Raw genomic sequence first — 15,911 nt, forward strand, 5'->3', positions numbered from 1 at the left:
CCCCAATCAAAGATGGCACTTGCACAATCAGATCCAATTTGAAGATGGCTCCCTTGACAAGTGCCTAGAATCTCCACAAACAAGATGGACTCAGATACATCCCACAACAAAGATGGCGTTAGAACTATGCACCAATATAAGGACACCACAACAAAGATGGCGCTTACTGATTCCCTGAGGAAGGCCTAACGGCCAATACGCCTTGGAAGCTACACACACCAATAGACTATATGTACACCAACCACTGCTAAACTAACATCTAAAAGTCTCCTCGAGTTGGCCGTGCGACCTGATTAGAAGCTGAGATGCAGGGGGCCGTGCGGTCTCGCCGTGGGTCAGTGAATACACTGCATCCCAGTCAGTGTGGGAAGAGCACGCAGTGACAAATAGAAGAGCAGAGAACAGCATACGGAGGACGCTGAAGATAGCTGGACCGCTCACCAGGAGGTGAGCGCAACAAAATATTTGTGTAAGTTGTCCACCTGGGGGACTCGGGACACTGCTCCACCAGCCTGTGGACATTCAAACAGTTATACTTATTTGGGACATTAAGTATTGCTTTTGAGGACAGATATTCTCATATACGAATGCTTATTTTTTTAGGGGCACAACTAATATATTAGTTCTACTGATATCTCATATCTCATGGAGCTGGTGCATTGTGTCTCCTACCTTGATACAGTTAGGAGTAAATAAACAGCCTTAATACATATATGGTTTACATTTTCATTCATTTATTTACATATGTGGTTTACAGGCAGTGAGATCATCACCATTAATTACATTTTCACGCAAGCGTAGCGCAGACCTCCATTGTGCATTTCATTTGAATTAGTAGGGACAGGGTACCCTACAAGGTTGTACAGCTGATGAATAGGAACTCCATTGCCAAGTGCAGCACAGGTTTTCTCCTTGAGTAACATGACCGTGGACACAAAGCACTCTTCCCCCACCCTTTACCATCTGCGTGAATGGTGCCACACTGATCTCTTGCATTAATGATGTAAATAATTTATTTTTGGGTACTTGTGTACTTTACGGATTAATTGCAGAGAGAACCCAAGTGTCTTACACTCATTATTATTATCAACTAGCTGGAGTACACAGCATTGCTCGGCATTTTAAGAATGTTTGCTTACACATCATCCTCCAAAAAACCTGTCCTTAGGCAGGCCTCACGAAAAGTGTGACAAACTTCCCCATCAACAGTCCTAAGGTCTTCGAAGGAAGTAGGACCTGTAAAGCAAACTGTGTAAAGCAACGGAGTAAAGCAAACGGTGCAAAGCAAACTTCGGAGATAGACGCATTGAAAATGTTCGGATGTACAGTGTAAACACAGCCAAGAGCTTCTGTTGCTCTGATACCAGGATGACCATCTACAGCGACTCCCTGTTTTCTGCGCATAAAAACTTTTCGAGAAGCATTCCATGTGTAATATTTTGGCAGCTCACAGTACAGCAGGGTCCTTGCAAAGTCATCATTTTGAAACAGTTCAAAGAAAGAAGTCAATGTTGTTGCATAATTTGGTATAGTCAGACAGCTGGGAAAACCTGCTAAAGCTCTATTTGATAATAAACATTAAGATCATGCCAAAACATGACAACACAAAACGCTTGCTCCGAGTCCCTACCCATATGCTGTGAGGCCCCACAATGAGCGTACAGCAATAATTGTGTTTTTTAATTAATTTCAATTTCAAATTTTTATTCGCTGCCTCGGGCGTGTTTTAGTACACTCATATGTAAAATTTCACGATCTTGACTTGTAAACTGTGGATTTGTATGGAAAGACAGAAGAACAAATTTTGCTTTTATATAGGAGATAGATCATGGTAATGTCTAAATCCCATTCACGGAGAGGACCCTGACATCATCAGCCAGTGTAGAGAGTCATTCCCTACCATCCAAGTGAGCATAGAGGGGGAATATAACCTTGTGGCGAGCGCAGCGAGCCACCGAGCCCGAAGCATGGCGAGCGCAGCGAGCCCACGAGGGGACAACTTTCTTTTTTAAGTGGGGACAACTTTTGGTACTTGTGTACGTAAAGTACACAAGTACCATTTAAAACATTCATTGGGTTCTATCTGCAAGGAGTCCGTAAAGTACACAAGTACCTATTTTTGTTATTGCACAGCTTTAACGTGATGGATAGAGATGAAACAAAATGCAGGTTATTTCTAGGAGTTTCCACTTCAAAATGATGCAGTGTTCATAAAAATCGGGAAAAAGCAAGGACTCAGCGCCTACACTCTAGTGAACTCTGTAAAAAAATAAAATAAAGTGTGAACAATAGATAAATTCTTAGCAATGAGATGTATATAAAATAAACATATTTATTAGCCAATACTGGCACATAAAAACAATTATCTAGACAATGGCAAAAATATACCATACTAAAAATGTAAGCAATAAACAAATAATTGAAACTAAACATTTGTGTATATACCAATTATTAGTATGACTGAACACTGTGCTCCTTATTGCAAAGAGAAACGTTTGTCATAAGCAGCCTTATGTTAAACTTTGATACAAAGTAACTTCATGCTCCTATGAGCAGATGCTGCAGTGGATAGAATTTAGCTGAATGATCCAGAATATCTTGATGATGGAAAGAGTATTGTAAGAATCAGATAATCTGTCCAAAATTATTCATGTATGTTTTTAGCTTTCGGTAAAACAGTCTCTGTGTATTAAATCATAATGAAATGCTGGCTCCTATTAATATAGTTAATAGGCACAGCTGAAAGCATATGCTTCTAACACTTCCACCACTAATCAAAAATGGAAATAGTTCTCTTTGAAGTAAGGAAAGCCCCTCAAGGCAAAGTGATGAGTGTATTATAGGCAAATATGGATTAGATACAGGTGGTCAAATCAAGTCTCCAACAAAGGCTCGTAATTAAGAACTGTGAGCCGGACCGTCCATAAATAGAGGAACTGTGAGTACTCATGATATATATAGAAAGTGGGGGCCCCCTTTTCTCGGTCCTCTGTATTCCAGAGTAATCCTGCCTAGTGCCGCACTAGACTTAGAAGCCGATCTGCACACCGCAGTAAAATCTTCTGTGTCACACGCGCCTGGAGTATGAGCCTGGACACAACGCCGGAGCATAGATCTGATCGGAGCTCAGGCAATCACAGGAAGCAACAGTGTATCAGTGAATAATTAGTGATAAGATGGTCCTGCCTAGGGACCATCTCATCACTAATTATTTTTTACCGAGTTCACTGGAGTGTAGGCGCTGAGTCCTTGTTTTTTCTATATTTATTATTTTTGCAAACATACACAGAGTTTGCAACTTGGCTGCATCACTTCAGTACTCTATTTGCATTTATTAATAATTTATTATATAATAGGTACATGCACCAGAATTAGGTGGTTCTACATATTTTTCATAAAAATCGGTTCAGGAGTTTTTGCGCCAACTTGGAACATACAGACACAATTTTCTTATAAAATTAGTATAGATATAGTGACGAATGATAGTGAGAAATACATTTTATTTACAGAGAATACTAAACATTATATTGCAGTGGTTCTCAAACTCGGTCCAGGTTTTAAGCAAATCCATGGGTGAGCACAGGTGAATTATTTAGAATTATCTGTTCTCAGCCATGGATATCCTTAACACCTGGACTGCTAGGATGCCTTAAGGACCACATCTACCCCTAAAAATTAGGGACAGGTGGAGCTGTGACTTCCCATAGTAGCTACAAGTGATGCAGATGCTCTAGTTTCTGCTCTCTCTGTCTCAGACCCAGTCTGACAAGTTCAGGGTCACACAGCTACACTAGACCACCTTCTCCGTGCTCATCACTGATTGGTGATTTCTGGGAACCTCCCTCCAATAGGAATAATCCCCATAGAGTTGTCAGCGGTCACTGGTAGAGTTGAGTAATGCGGTTATACGGCAGGGAACAAGCATCCTTATTGGTTACCGTAGACCACGTGGCATCCATGTTATTCTCTTGTAACTGCCTAAAGACGCAGTAATATATGTGTTGTTGTGGGGAGAAACTAGTGTTCTGTCACTGTGATGGTGGTTAATAGAGTTGTATTAGGACACAGTCGAGGATGAAATAGGAAATGGTTCCGTAGGCAAACCAAACATTTAACGCAGCAGACTGACAGTTCACATCTTACTCTGCGTTCAGTACAGCAGCCATTTTGTTGTAGCTACACACGGCTTACGACATGACTGCTCCGTAAAAATGGCAGCGGCTAGAAAATTGTATTTACTGAGCTGCCAGACAAAGTTGCATATACCATATTACTCCTCTATTAAACATACCGTAGCTATGCCGGGAGCAGAGAGGAAATGCTAGAGTGGAGATTTACTGCGTGCGCAGCGTGTATCGTAGGAGGCAAGTGTGGTGGAGGTGATGCGTGCGCAGCGCAGCTGCCTGACGGCTGGGGGAGTGTACTGGTCCCTGTAGGAGTAGATCGTTACCCCAGGCAGGTGGCGCTGCTGAGCGTGCGGAGGATCTCCAGCTGAAGCTCGGACAAGCTGAGCAAGCTATATATCATATATACTACACTAGGAGCAGATGCATGCATAACAGCAACCAGGGGAATTAAATGTGCAACAGGCGTAGAAGGAGGAAAAGCAAGGAGACACAACCGCTTGCTCTCCTCCTCCCCTGAGGATAGAGGGGACCATACACCTCCCAGGGGGAAGAGGTTGCTGCTGAGTCCCCCTGAGGTAAGGGGGTTTTGTGAATGGGATCGGGCTGGTGTGGTTTCGTAAGCGGGGAGTGGGGGTATGCCTCCCTGACAGGAGGAGAGTACGTTTAACACACTTTGTGTTTGTAGGGGGAGTGCAGTCGCACTGTTCCTGTGTGTAAGGGGGGGTATGCTGTCACACTGTTCCTGTGTGTAAGGGGGGGTATGCTGTCACACTGTGTGTGTAGGGGTATGCTGTCACACTTTTTGAATATGTGTAGTGGGTGTGCTGTCACAATTTGTGTGTGTGTTAGGGGGTGCTGTCACACTTTGTGTATGTAGGGGGAGGGGTGCTGTCACACTTTGTGTATGTAGGGGGAGGGGTGCTGTCACACTTTGTATGTAGGGGGAGGGGTGCTGTCACACTTTGTGTGTTAGGGGGTGCTGTCACACCTTGTGTATAAGAAGGAGGGGGGGTGCTGTCACACCTTGTGTATGTAAGGGAGGGGGGTGCTGTCACACTTTGTGTATGTAAGGGAGGGGGGGGTGCTGTCACACTTTGTGTATGTAAGGGAGGGGGGGTGCTGTCACACTTTGTGTATGTAAGGGAGGGGGGGTGCTGTCACACTTTTTGTGTATGTAAGGGAGGGGGGGGTGCTGTCACACTTTGTGTATGTAAGGGAGGGGGGGTGCTGTCACACTTTGTGTATGTAAGGGAGGGGGGGTGCTGTCACACTTTGTGTATGTAAGGGAGGGGGGGTGCTGTCACACTTTGTGTATGTAAGGGAGGGGGGGTGCTGTCACACTTTGTGTATGTAAGGGAGGGGGGGTGCTGTCACACTTTGTGTATGTAAGGGAGGGGGGGTGCTGTCACACTTTGTGTATGTAAGGGAGGGGGGGTGCTGTCACACTTTGTGTATGTAAGGGAGGGGGGGTGCTGTCACACTTTGTATGTAAGGGAAGGGGGTGCTGTCACACTTTGTGTATGTTAGGGGGTTCTGTCACACTTTGTGTATGTAAGGGAGGGGGATGCTGTCACACTTTGTATGTAAGGGAAGGGGGTGCTGTCACACTTTGTATGTAAGGGAAGGGGGTGCTGACACACTTTGTGACAGCACCCCCTTCCCTTACATACACAAAGTGTGACAGCACCCCCCCTCCCTTACATACACAAAGTGTGACAGCACCCCCTTCCCTTACATACACACTTTGTGTATGTAAGGGAGGGGGGTGCTGTCACTGTATCTAAGGGAAGGGGGTTGCTGTCACATTTTGGATATTTTGGGGGAGGGGGTGCTGTCACACTTTGGATATTTTGGGGAGGGGGTACTGTCACACTTTGAATATGTAGGGGGAGGGGGTGCTGTCTCACTTTGTGTATGTAGGGAAAAGGGGTGCTGTCTCACTTTGTGTATGTAGGAGAGGAGGAGCTGTCACACTTTGTGTATGTAAGGGAGGGGGGGTGCTGTCACACTTTGTGTATGTAAGGGAGGGGGGGTGCTGTCACACCTTGTGTATGTAAGGGAGGGGGGGTGCTGTCACACCTTGTGTATGTAAGGGAGGGGGGTGCTGTCACACTTTGTGTATGTAAGGGAGGGGGGGTGCTGTCACACTTTGTGTATGTAAGGGAGGGGGGGTGCTGTCACACTTTGTGTATGTAAGGGAGGGGGGGTGCTGTCACACTTTTTGTGTATGTAAGGGAGGGGGGGGTGCTGTCACACTTTGTGTATGTAAGGGAGGGGGGGTGCTGTCACACTTTGTGTATGTAAGGGAGGGGGGGTGCTGTCACACTTTGTGTATGTAAGGGAGGGGGGGTGCTGTCACACTTTGTGTATGTAAGGGAGGGGGGGTGCTGTCACACTTTGTGTATGTAAGGGAGGGGGGGTGCTGTCACACTTTGTGTATGTAAGGGAGGGGGGGTGCTGTCACACTTTGTGTATGTAAGGGAGGGGGGGTGCTGTCACACTTTGTGTATGTAAGGGAGGGGGGGTGCTGTCACACTTTGTGTATGTAAGGGAGGGGGGGTGCTGTCACACTTTGTGTATGTAAGGGAGGGGGGGTGCTGTCACACTTTGTGTATGTAAGGGAGGGGGGTGCTGTCACACTTTGTATGTAAGGGAAGGGGGTGCTGTCACACTTTGTGTATGTTAGGGGGTTCTGTCACACTTTGTGTATGTAAGGGAGGGGGATGCTGTCACACTTTGTATGTAAGGGAAGGGGGTGCTGTCACACTTTGTATGTAAGGGAAGGGGGTGCTGACACACTTTGTGACAGCACCCCCTTCCCTTACATACACAAAGTGTGACAGCACCCCCCCCTCCCTTACATACACAAAGTGTGACAGCACCCCCTTCCCTTACATACACACTTTGTGTATGTAAGGGAGGGGGGTGCTGTCACTGTATCTAAGGGAAGGGGGTTGCTGTCACATTTTGGATATTTTGGGGGAGGGGGTGCTGTCACACTTTGGATATTTTGGGGAGGGGGGTACTGTCACACTTTGAATATGTAGGGGGAGGGGGTGCTGTCTCACTTTGTGTATGTAGGGAAAAGGGGGTGCTGTCTCACTTTGTGTATGTAGGAGAGGAGGAGCTGTCACACTTTGGGTATGTAGGGGGAGGGGGTGCTGTCACACTTTGGATATATAGGGGGAGGGGGTACTGACTCACTTTGTGTGTGGGATGAGCAATAAGCGGCCCTCCAGCTGCTGTTGAACACCTATTGCACACCCCTGGTGTAGGGGCATTGCTGTAACAGTGCACAGTGTGTGAGTAGAGAGGATTGCCATCACAGTGTGTGTAGGGGTTGTTGCTACTTTAGTTGGTGTGTGTGTTTATTGGAAAGTTGTCACATTTAATGTGTTTGTACATGGGATGCTGTCATACTTAATGTGTGTATACAGGAGGTTCTGTCACATATAATGTGTGGGAAGGTTGTGCTGTTACACACTTCATCCGTATGTAAGGGGGGGGGGGGGTGCTGTTAATGTATGTTTGTTTGGGGGCGGGGGGCTGTTGCTGTCATCCAATTATTTTATAACAGTGGGTTTACAGATTCTATATGTATGTATAGGCATGCTTGCTGTTCTTAAATATGTGTATAGGAGGTTGTTATAGATTTTGTGTGTGTGCAATGGGGGTTTGTTGTGACAATGTGGTTTCTGGGGGTCTCCTGTCAATCTTGCTATGCGTAGTGGGGTTTGCGGACACACTAGATTTGTGTGAGTTAGAGTTTGTTACTATTAGTGGTTTATTGAATGAGCAACAAATTTGTCAATATTACCTAGGCAAAAACTGGTTTGTTGGGTTGAAAATCAAATATCTCACCCAGCATGCTGGGTTTTGTCTTAAAAAAAAAAAAAAATGCTCAGAGCTTGTGCAACTGATTTGTTTTGGGATACATCTGGATATGGTATGGTTTTATTTGTGCTGTGGCTTAGATATTGCAAACTGTGTGTTATAGATTTTATGAGGTAGGATCCTGTTTTGAAGGGGCTTTGGAAGCCTGTTATTTTAATATCTAATAGTGTTCTATTTTATTATCAGTTATTTATATAGCGCACACATATTCCGCAGCGCTTTATAGAGAATATTTGGCCATTCATATCAGTCCCTGCCCCAGAAGAGCTTACAATCTATATTCCCTATCACATGCGCACACACACATACGCACTAGGGTTAATTTTGTAGGTAGCCAGTTAACCTACCAGTATGTTTTTAGAATGTGGGAGGAAACCGGAGCACTCGGAGGAAACCCACGCAAGCACAGGGAGAATATAAAAACTCCACACAGTTAGAGCTGTGGTGGGAATTGAACCCACAACCTCAGTGCTGTGAGGCAGTAATACTAACCATTACACCGTCTGTGCTGTAGGTTCCGTGTTGCTGGCCATGCACATTAAGATTTTTCGTCCAACCATCTAACTGGTTGGTTGATTGGAACGAATATCTATCTATCTGTAAAAAATCTGGTATTAAATGGGAATAATTTACATTGAACTATTTGCTTCCTAACGCCAGAAAATCAATGAAAAGCGATCATTTAGACAAATTGGTTAAATCAAAGGGATTTAACTAATTTATCTGAACAAACATTTTTATCCTTTTTCTAGCATTTGGGAGCAAATGGTCCATTGTCATTTGCTCCCATACATTACCAGATTTTTGTTCCAACCAGTCAACTAGTTAGATGGTTCGACATATAATCCAAATGTGTTTGGCCAACTTTAGCTGTTTTGAACTGACTAAGTGCGTTAGTAGATACAATGCTGTTTTTAGCTGGCTATAGGATACTTCTGGATTTACAATATAAAAGATGTACTTGAATAATTTATTTTCTCAAAGATAGGAATAAATAAAAACATAGTTTTGTCCATAAACATGGTACTTTGGCATACGAAAATGTATGTGGATACTGACATACAGTTTGCCTGCTTGAGTTGATCTGTCGCAACCATTAAATAGTTAAAGAAAATATTGCAAATCATTTCCTTAAATTTTCTTTTTATAGTGCAGTAACTCAATAATGTGAAACCTAAGCTTTGAGGATTTAGTAAGAATGTGGCTGTTTTATAGGACCTTGGATCAGTCTGACTGTTAAGATCTTCATTTTGGGCCTAATTTCTTAGTCAGACATAAGTTGGAATGCATCCACCTCTAGATAATTTTAGCAAGATACACATGCGCCGTAGCGAACATCTTTACGTATCTCCAAACAGATGCATCTTGGACGTTGCTCCATGTCTGTGAAATGGGCGTTTCTGGGCAGCAACTGTGCATCCGCACAGAACAGAAATGTCTCGTGTGAATGTAATGGGCATGGAACATGGAGTTCCACCATTTTCTGAGTCATGCATATGTCGAAAAGGGACGCCTATTCAGTAGTATCTTTTGCATCTAGCATGTACTAGATGTAAGTGCTGATGATAATGATGGCAGCTTTCATGTATAGAAAAAATGGGGCAGTGTGATACGTACAAAGTATGATATTTGCAATTCATTCTCATTCAGAAAATGGGCTATTTTGGACCTGCGTGCAACTAAGAATTGGGCTCTTTGGGGGCAATTCAGTTTTTTTTCGCCTTAACTTCAGCGTGCCTGGCATTTAGTATGGCAGAGGCCGCTTAACACAGTTAATCCCGTGCACAAGTATGCTTTTTATGTGGCAATACAACTGTGTGTGAAGAATGAATGTGATGGGTATTTATTCAGAGCAAATCTAGTCTACAAATGTACCTGTTTTAAAAATAGTATATTTCCTAAGGCTTGGATTTGTTGAAAATAAATATTATTTGGTTGTGCTGACTTGTGATGTGAGAATAAAGTAGTTACTTGTTTTGGTATATCCTCCATTTGGAGAAAAACTAAATTTCTTTTGTCCTTCGGGCACTACTAAGATGGCCACACACACATTTTAAGTTTTGTTCTCCCCAAAATGACTGACTACAGTTCTGCATAATCATATCATAATTCCAAACTTTCTAACTGTCAGAAACACATCAGCGACACAAAGGGCGGTATCCAATTAGCCTCAAACGTAGTTCTGGCGCTAATGGATAGCCGCAATCGGTGAAAAACGGGGATTATCCCTGTTTTTGCCCCAAAAAATTTACCCTGTCCTATTATTTCGGTCGAAATAATAGGATCATTCTCCCAAAAACACATAGGAGCCATGATAAGCTCGCTGATTTATGTGTTTTCGCCATTTAGGTGGTGAAATGCCGGCAATTATCGTGGATTATTTTTTGGGACACATCAGGTCCTGAAAAATATCCACGATCAGTGCCGGCATCGGGCAGCACTTCGGGGCTAATAGGATAGCTCCGTGACAATAAATTAGCAGTGCTAGTTTAGCGCTGCTAATTAGATACTCCCCAAAGTTTAGTGTATATTGGAAAAATGTTGGTATTTTTAATTTTACATAATAATGGGAATGAACATTTTAATTTTATACACAACTTCTGATTTTCAGCATCGAGCTTTAACATGGCTGCAATATTCCCAGAAGCCAATGCCCATACAAATCGCTGCTTGTGCTTAACACTTGGGAGTCTTCCATTAATGGAAATGGACACATCTTCCCCAGCTCCTTTTCTTATATTGCGGTCTCCTGAATCGTAGATTATTTTGCTCAGTGCTAGGTTATAATACACAAGATATCCAGTGTACAGGGTTGGCCAAATCCCAAAGCAGCTAGCAAATATTGCTTCTGTCTAATATATTTTATAGCTCATCTTCCCTGTCACTTTGAGAGATCCTGCGGCCATGACTTAGGCAGCACTAAGGGAGGGCTAGGGGGGGGAATTAGGTTAGTGATACTTACCTACTACACCCTAAGGGCGGAATTCAATTATTTCTAGCCGCTATCGCGCCCGACGGAGCTATTCTATTCTTGCTCCTGTCGGGCGCGATCAGCTGCCAGCGCTACATTTCAGCTCGCACCCCCTGGGGGATGAGAGCTGAAATGTGCGAATAGTGACATGTTTGGGCGCCCAAACATCACTTTTCGCGATCGCGCCCAGCACTTTGGTCGGGTTTAGCTGCTTTACGCGGCTAAACCTGACCTCTATGGGCGCGATCAGCGCGAACATCTTGGACAATTGTATAGCGGCCCGCGATCTCCTGTTACTTTAGACGGGAGATGTGGGCCGTGAATACAATTGAATTCCACCCTTAGTGTCAGGTTATTCAGTGTTCATTTGTTGCATGGCGTTACTATGCAATCAGTCCTTCTGGAAATCTTCACATTCAAAATAAGTTATTGTCAGCGGACTATTCTTTTAAAGCACTACTAGCCCTAAAACCTTGGGTAGCTTATATAAAATAGCTACAATCAGGAATTTAGGGTCTTATCAGAACATGTAATTTTAATTAATAAAATTTCAGTCGAGCTATTTGGGTATGGCATCATCAGTTATTTAGTTTACGTAATATTGCAAAAACCAATGCTGCTAGTTATATCTGGACACTTTTACTAAATGATGCTGGTTTCCATCTCCAGCAGTCTAAAATATTCTTGCAGTCCTCCACTGTAATGGTGGCTGTGGTGTCTAGTTCTCAGTCTCCTATCCTTATCCAGCAGGAGGCGCCTGACTTTGTTGTTCACACTGATCTGTTCAGATTGGAAATGCTCTGAATGAATGGAAACTACTCTGCATCTTCATTTGTCTTTAAGAGGACATGTCTGATGTTTAGTGAATATTACTGATTGAAGTACAAGGTCAGAAGATAGCTTTGTGCTGCATACCTACAAAAGGGGATGGGATTTATCAAAAGGAATAACTCCTGATCATTTTTCAATTCAGAATCTGGACTCGTATAATGATGATAATTAAAATTGGTTCTGGATCCAACTTGGGAAAGTCAAGACATAAAACTTGTGCACCTGAGTATATTTGTGCCCTTTGCTATTTGTAGCCGTCTTGTATAATGTGTAGGTCATCTGTATAATTGTTAATTCACTGGTAAAGTTGCATCTCTTTTGTCTATCCTATATCCACTTAAATCCGTACTTCAAGCTTGTCCAAACATAACTCTTTGGGACTCTCATTTAAATAGAAGGAAACATGCATATACAAATTCAATATGGAGAGTTTCAAAATTCGATTATGATCATGGTAGAAAATATAGGGTAGCAGGCAGTGTTCTCCCCAGAACATTTTTCCAGCCGAGTGGCCTCAAGAAGTAGCCCTGTGGGGGCATTTGCAATAAAAAAATGTTTTAAACCCTGACCCTATAATGATTTAAATTTTAAAATAACATTTTATATATTAATTCTCCTCTTATTATTAGAGGCCCAGTCATCTGATTATGAAAAAGCTGCAAAGTCTGTAGGATCTGGTTTATTTTTATACAGCACCCAGATACTGTCCCCACTTGTAGGCTCCCAAAGTGCCGGGTGGTAGGCTGTTTCTTGCCGGGTGGTGCACCCGCAAGAAACAGCCTGGGGAGAACACTGGCAGGTCTGTTGTATGTAATAGTTACATAGATAATTTCAGTTTACAAGCTTTTCTGAATCCTTGCTCTCTTCTTACACTGCCATCGCTATGCATCCATAGTTAGAACACGGCTCATACTCTCGGACACATTTCAAGTTTGGATATGTAGCAAGAGCCATGTAGATGGGTTTGATTTGTGTCTCTGAAGTGTCACACAGCGGTGGGTGATAAACCAACATAACAAGCGTTCGCATTCTCAAACCTCAACATTTTTCAAGCCATTAACCTTTGTCAACTGCCCTTGTATGCATCATAATAGAAAGAGTTAACCTGTGGGTATTATATCTGTGTTGGGATATGCAATATTTTCTTCTCCAGAATTCTGATTACACCAATCACTGCTTTTATTTCTCCTTTTTCATTTTGGAATTGTTGCTTAGTAGAATCTACAATATGTATCATTTCAATATCTATTTTTTGTTCTAAAAAATTTTCATTTTAATTAGATTTGTTCTCATAAAATCATAAACGTGTTTAAAAATTATATGTATTTCAATGGGCACAATTCAATTAAATGCGAAGTGAATAGTGCCGGGAATGAGCTCCCAGAGCTATTCAATTCTGCGCGAAGTTAGGTCGGGGAAGGCTCGTTCTCGTGCCTTAAACAGGGTGTTTAGTTGCGAGAACGGGCATTCTCCGGCTCAACTTCCCGGCGTGGTGCTGTTTTCCCGGCACTAAGGACAGAAAACAGCATCGTGCCTGGACTTTTGTCGGATTTCTGCTCACATCCCAGGAGGGATGCGAGAAGAAATCATTAGTCGGGCTTAGCAGCGCAATGCATTGAATAGCTCTGGGAGCTGATTCCCGGCGCTGTTCACTTTGCGTTGAATAGAATCGTGCCCTTTGCTGGATAGATCTTATTAACTTGGTCGCATTGCTTCCTGTACAGATGGATAGTGGACAAACACCTGGGTAAATTAAGTATATTAAAATCAAGAACATCCACACCAGTGTGGCTCATGTATTAATTAAGAAAATAAAATGGCACCATAGTGAGTGAGTGTCATGTATAAAGAATCTGGACTGTCCTAGATACCTATAATCCTGGCTAACATGGCTTCTATAGGAGACCTCTGATTTTCAAAGAAGTGTGATTGTTGCAATACAGCTCAGTCTGCAAATGTTTCATGGGCAACATTGTCTAGAACTGGGTACATGTATCTTACCGATGCAGATGGGACGATGCAATGACCGACACAGTGATGTTACATGCAGCGATATAATGTGCTGTCGTACACCGGATCATGTAGTGTGTACAGCGCCCGCAATGTATTGTTATTGTTGCATACTCTAAGGTGGCAAATCAATACGTGCGAGTTTCGATCACAATATGTGGCACATCGCTCATACGTATGGTAGCCAAACATTAGTCATTTTACCACTGTAATAAAACTAGTCTTACTGAGGTTGCACTTAACTATGTAACCTATACAGATAATATCTTTAGGTGCCACCAACCCCTGACAACAACTAAACTATAGCCACACAAGAATTAGACAATCTTATACAGGAGCAAAATTAGAATAATACATCCCTTAGATGATTGATGGTATCAGAAGTCCATATAACTTCTTGTTCCTTCCAACGTAGATGGATATCTACCTCAGTTAAAGCAAATAATTGTAGTAGTGTAGTAGATCTAAACCCACTAATAAACAGCCAGTGAGCATATGCCGCAACCAATGTATCCACTCCAATCAGTGTTTTCACTCGTATGGTAATGCACTCACAGAAACGTTGACAAAAACAAGGTATATCACAGTCTCCCAGAGGAACTCAGGATGGATAAGAACGTCTATCAACAACAATAGTCCCCTGCCCAAACCCCTTGACATACAAACTTGAAAATGGGGGAGAATATTCCTTCCATGACATAGGTGCCTACTAAGGGCCGTATTCAATTAGTGGCGAAAACGGACGTTTTTCGGCAAAAAACAGGTGAAAACGCAATTGGTGAAAAAAAAACTGGAGATAAGTTTTCTCCATCCAAGACTAGGCAAAAAAAAAAATGCAAAATCCCTATTTTTGGCTAAAAATGTGAGTATTTCTTTCAGAACCCTTTGGACACCCCCCCCCCCCTAAATTACCCCCCAAAAAATTCATAAGTTGCGCACTATGGTGAAAAACGACCGTGCAAATTTTGGGTAAAAAACCCCAAAAACATTGAAAATGGTTTTAATGTGTTGGGTCTGATATTTCGGGGGACGGTACGGATGTGTGAAGTATTTTAAACATCGCACGCGGTCGCAGCAGGCATTTTTTTTATGGTTTTTAAAATTGCGTTTGTACGACACGAAAATATACTTGCACCCATTGTAACGTACCCCCAATTTACGTGAAATGGTAACTTCCTGGAAAAAAAATTGCTTCCTATCATTTTCAACGTTTTTTTTTTTCCAGCCAAAATTGCGCGGTGGTTTCCGACAAAGAGCGCAACGTACGATTTTTTGGGGGGATAATTTATCATTAGGGGGGGTGTCTAAAGGGTTCTGAAAGAAATCCCTACTTTTTAGGCAAAAATAGGGATTTAGCATTTTTTTTCCGCCTGGTCTGGAATGGCCAATTGTGTGTTCGCTTGTTTTTTGGTGAAAATGTCACTGTTTTTTTTTTTTTTAAAAGTCTGTTCTTGCCGCTAATTGAATACGGCCCTAAGAAGGGAATTCTGTAAATTCAACTCCTAATGCTGGGTACACACTTAACAATGTTTACCCAGCACAATGTTTTCCCCAATGCCGGCAGTGATGGAACAACAGTTGGGGCCATGCTGCTTATATCGCCTGGGCGATGTCACTGACAATGTGCAGGAGCGCGCATCCTCAGCGACGTAGCGGGTACACACTGCCCGATGTGGACGATATGTCACATATCGTCCAGTGTGTATCCGGCTTTAGGGGTTGAAAAGAGCTAAATTGTTTCTTCCAACTCCACCCCCCCCCCCCCCCCGTACAGTGTCCTGCCTTATTGTCTCATCATGGCTGTAGCACGATGAGACAGCAAGGCAGGCATATTCAAGCACCAACTGTCATCTCAAGTGATGCCAAACATGACTGTAAGTTGGTGTGGCTCCCCTATTTGAATTGTGAAGGAAGGAAATGTGTTACTACAGAGGTGAGGGAGGGAAATGTGTTACAACATGGGCGAGGGAGGGGACTGTGTAATTACAGGAGCGAGTGGGGGTAATGTTACTACAGGAGTGAGGGAGGGTAATGTGTTACTACAGGGGTGAGTGGGGGTAATGTGCTATTACAGGGGT

General features: G+C 43.1%; 1 protein-coding gene across 1 annotated transcript in view; it reads left to right on the top strand.

Annotated features, from left to right (window-relative positions):
• The first annotated feature begins 4,396 nt into the window (after positions 1-4,396).
• Positions 4,397-15,911, top strand: part of LOC148540633 (signal transducer and activator of transcription 5B) — a 269,679-nt gene continuing 258,164 nt past the window's right edge. Inside the window, exon 1 of the mRNA XM_088442457.1 lies at positions 4,397-4,702. The gene's annotated coding sequence lies outside the window, so the exon portion shown is untranslated. The remainder of the gene's footprint in view (positions 4,703-15,911) is intronic.

The sequence above is a fragment of the Taudactylus pleione genome, unplaced genomic scaffold (genome assembly GCF_031769625.1).
Source record: "Taudactylus pleione unplaced genomic scaffold, aTauple2 ptg000018l, whole genome shotgun sequence".
Taxonomy (NCBI): Eukaryota; Metazoa; Chordata; class Amphibia; order Anura; family Myobatrachidae; genus Taudactylus; species Taudactylus pleione.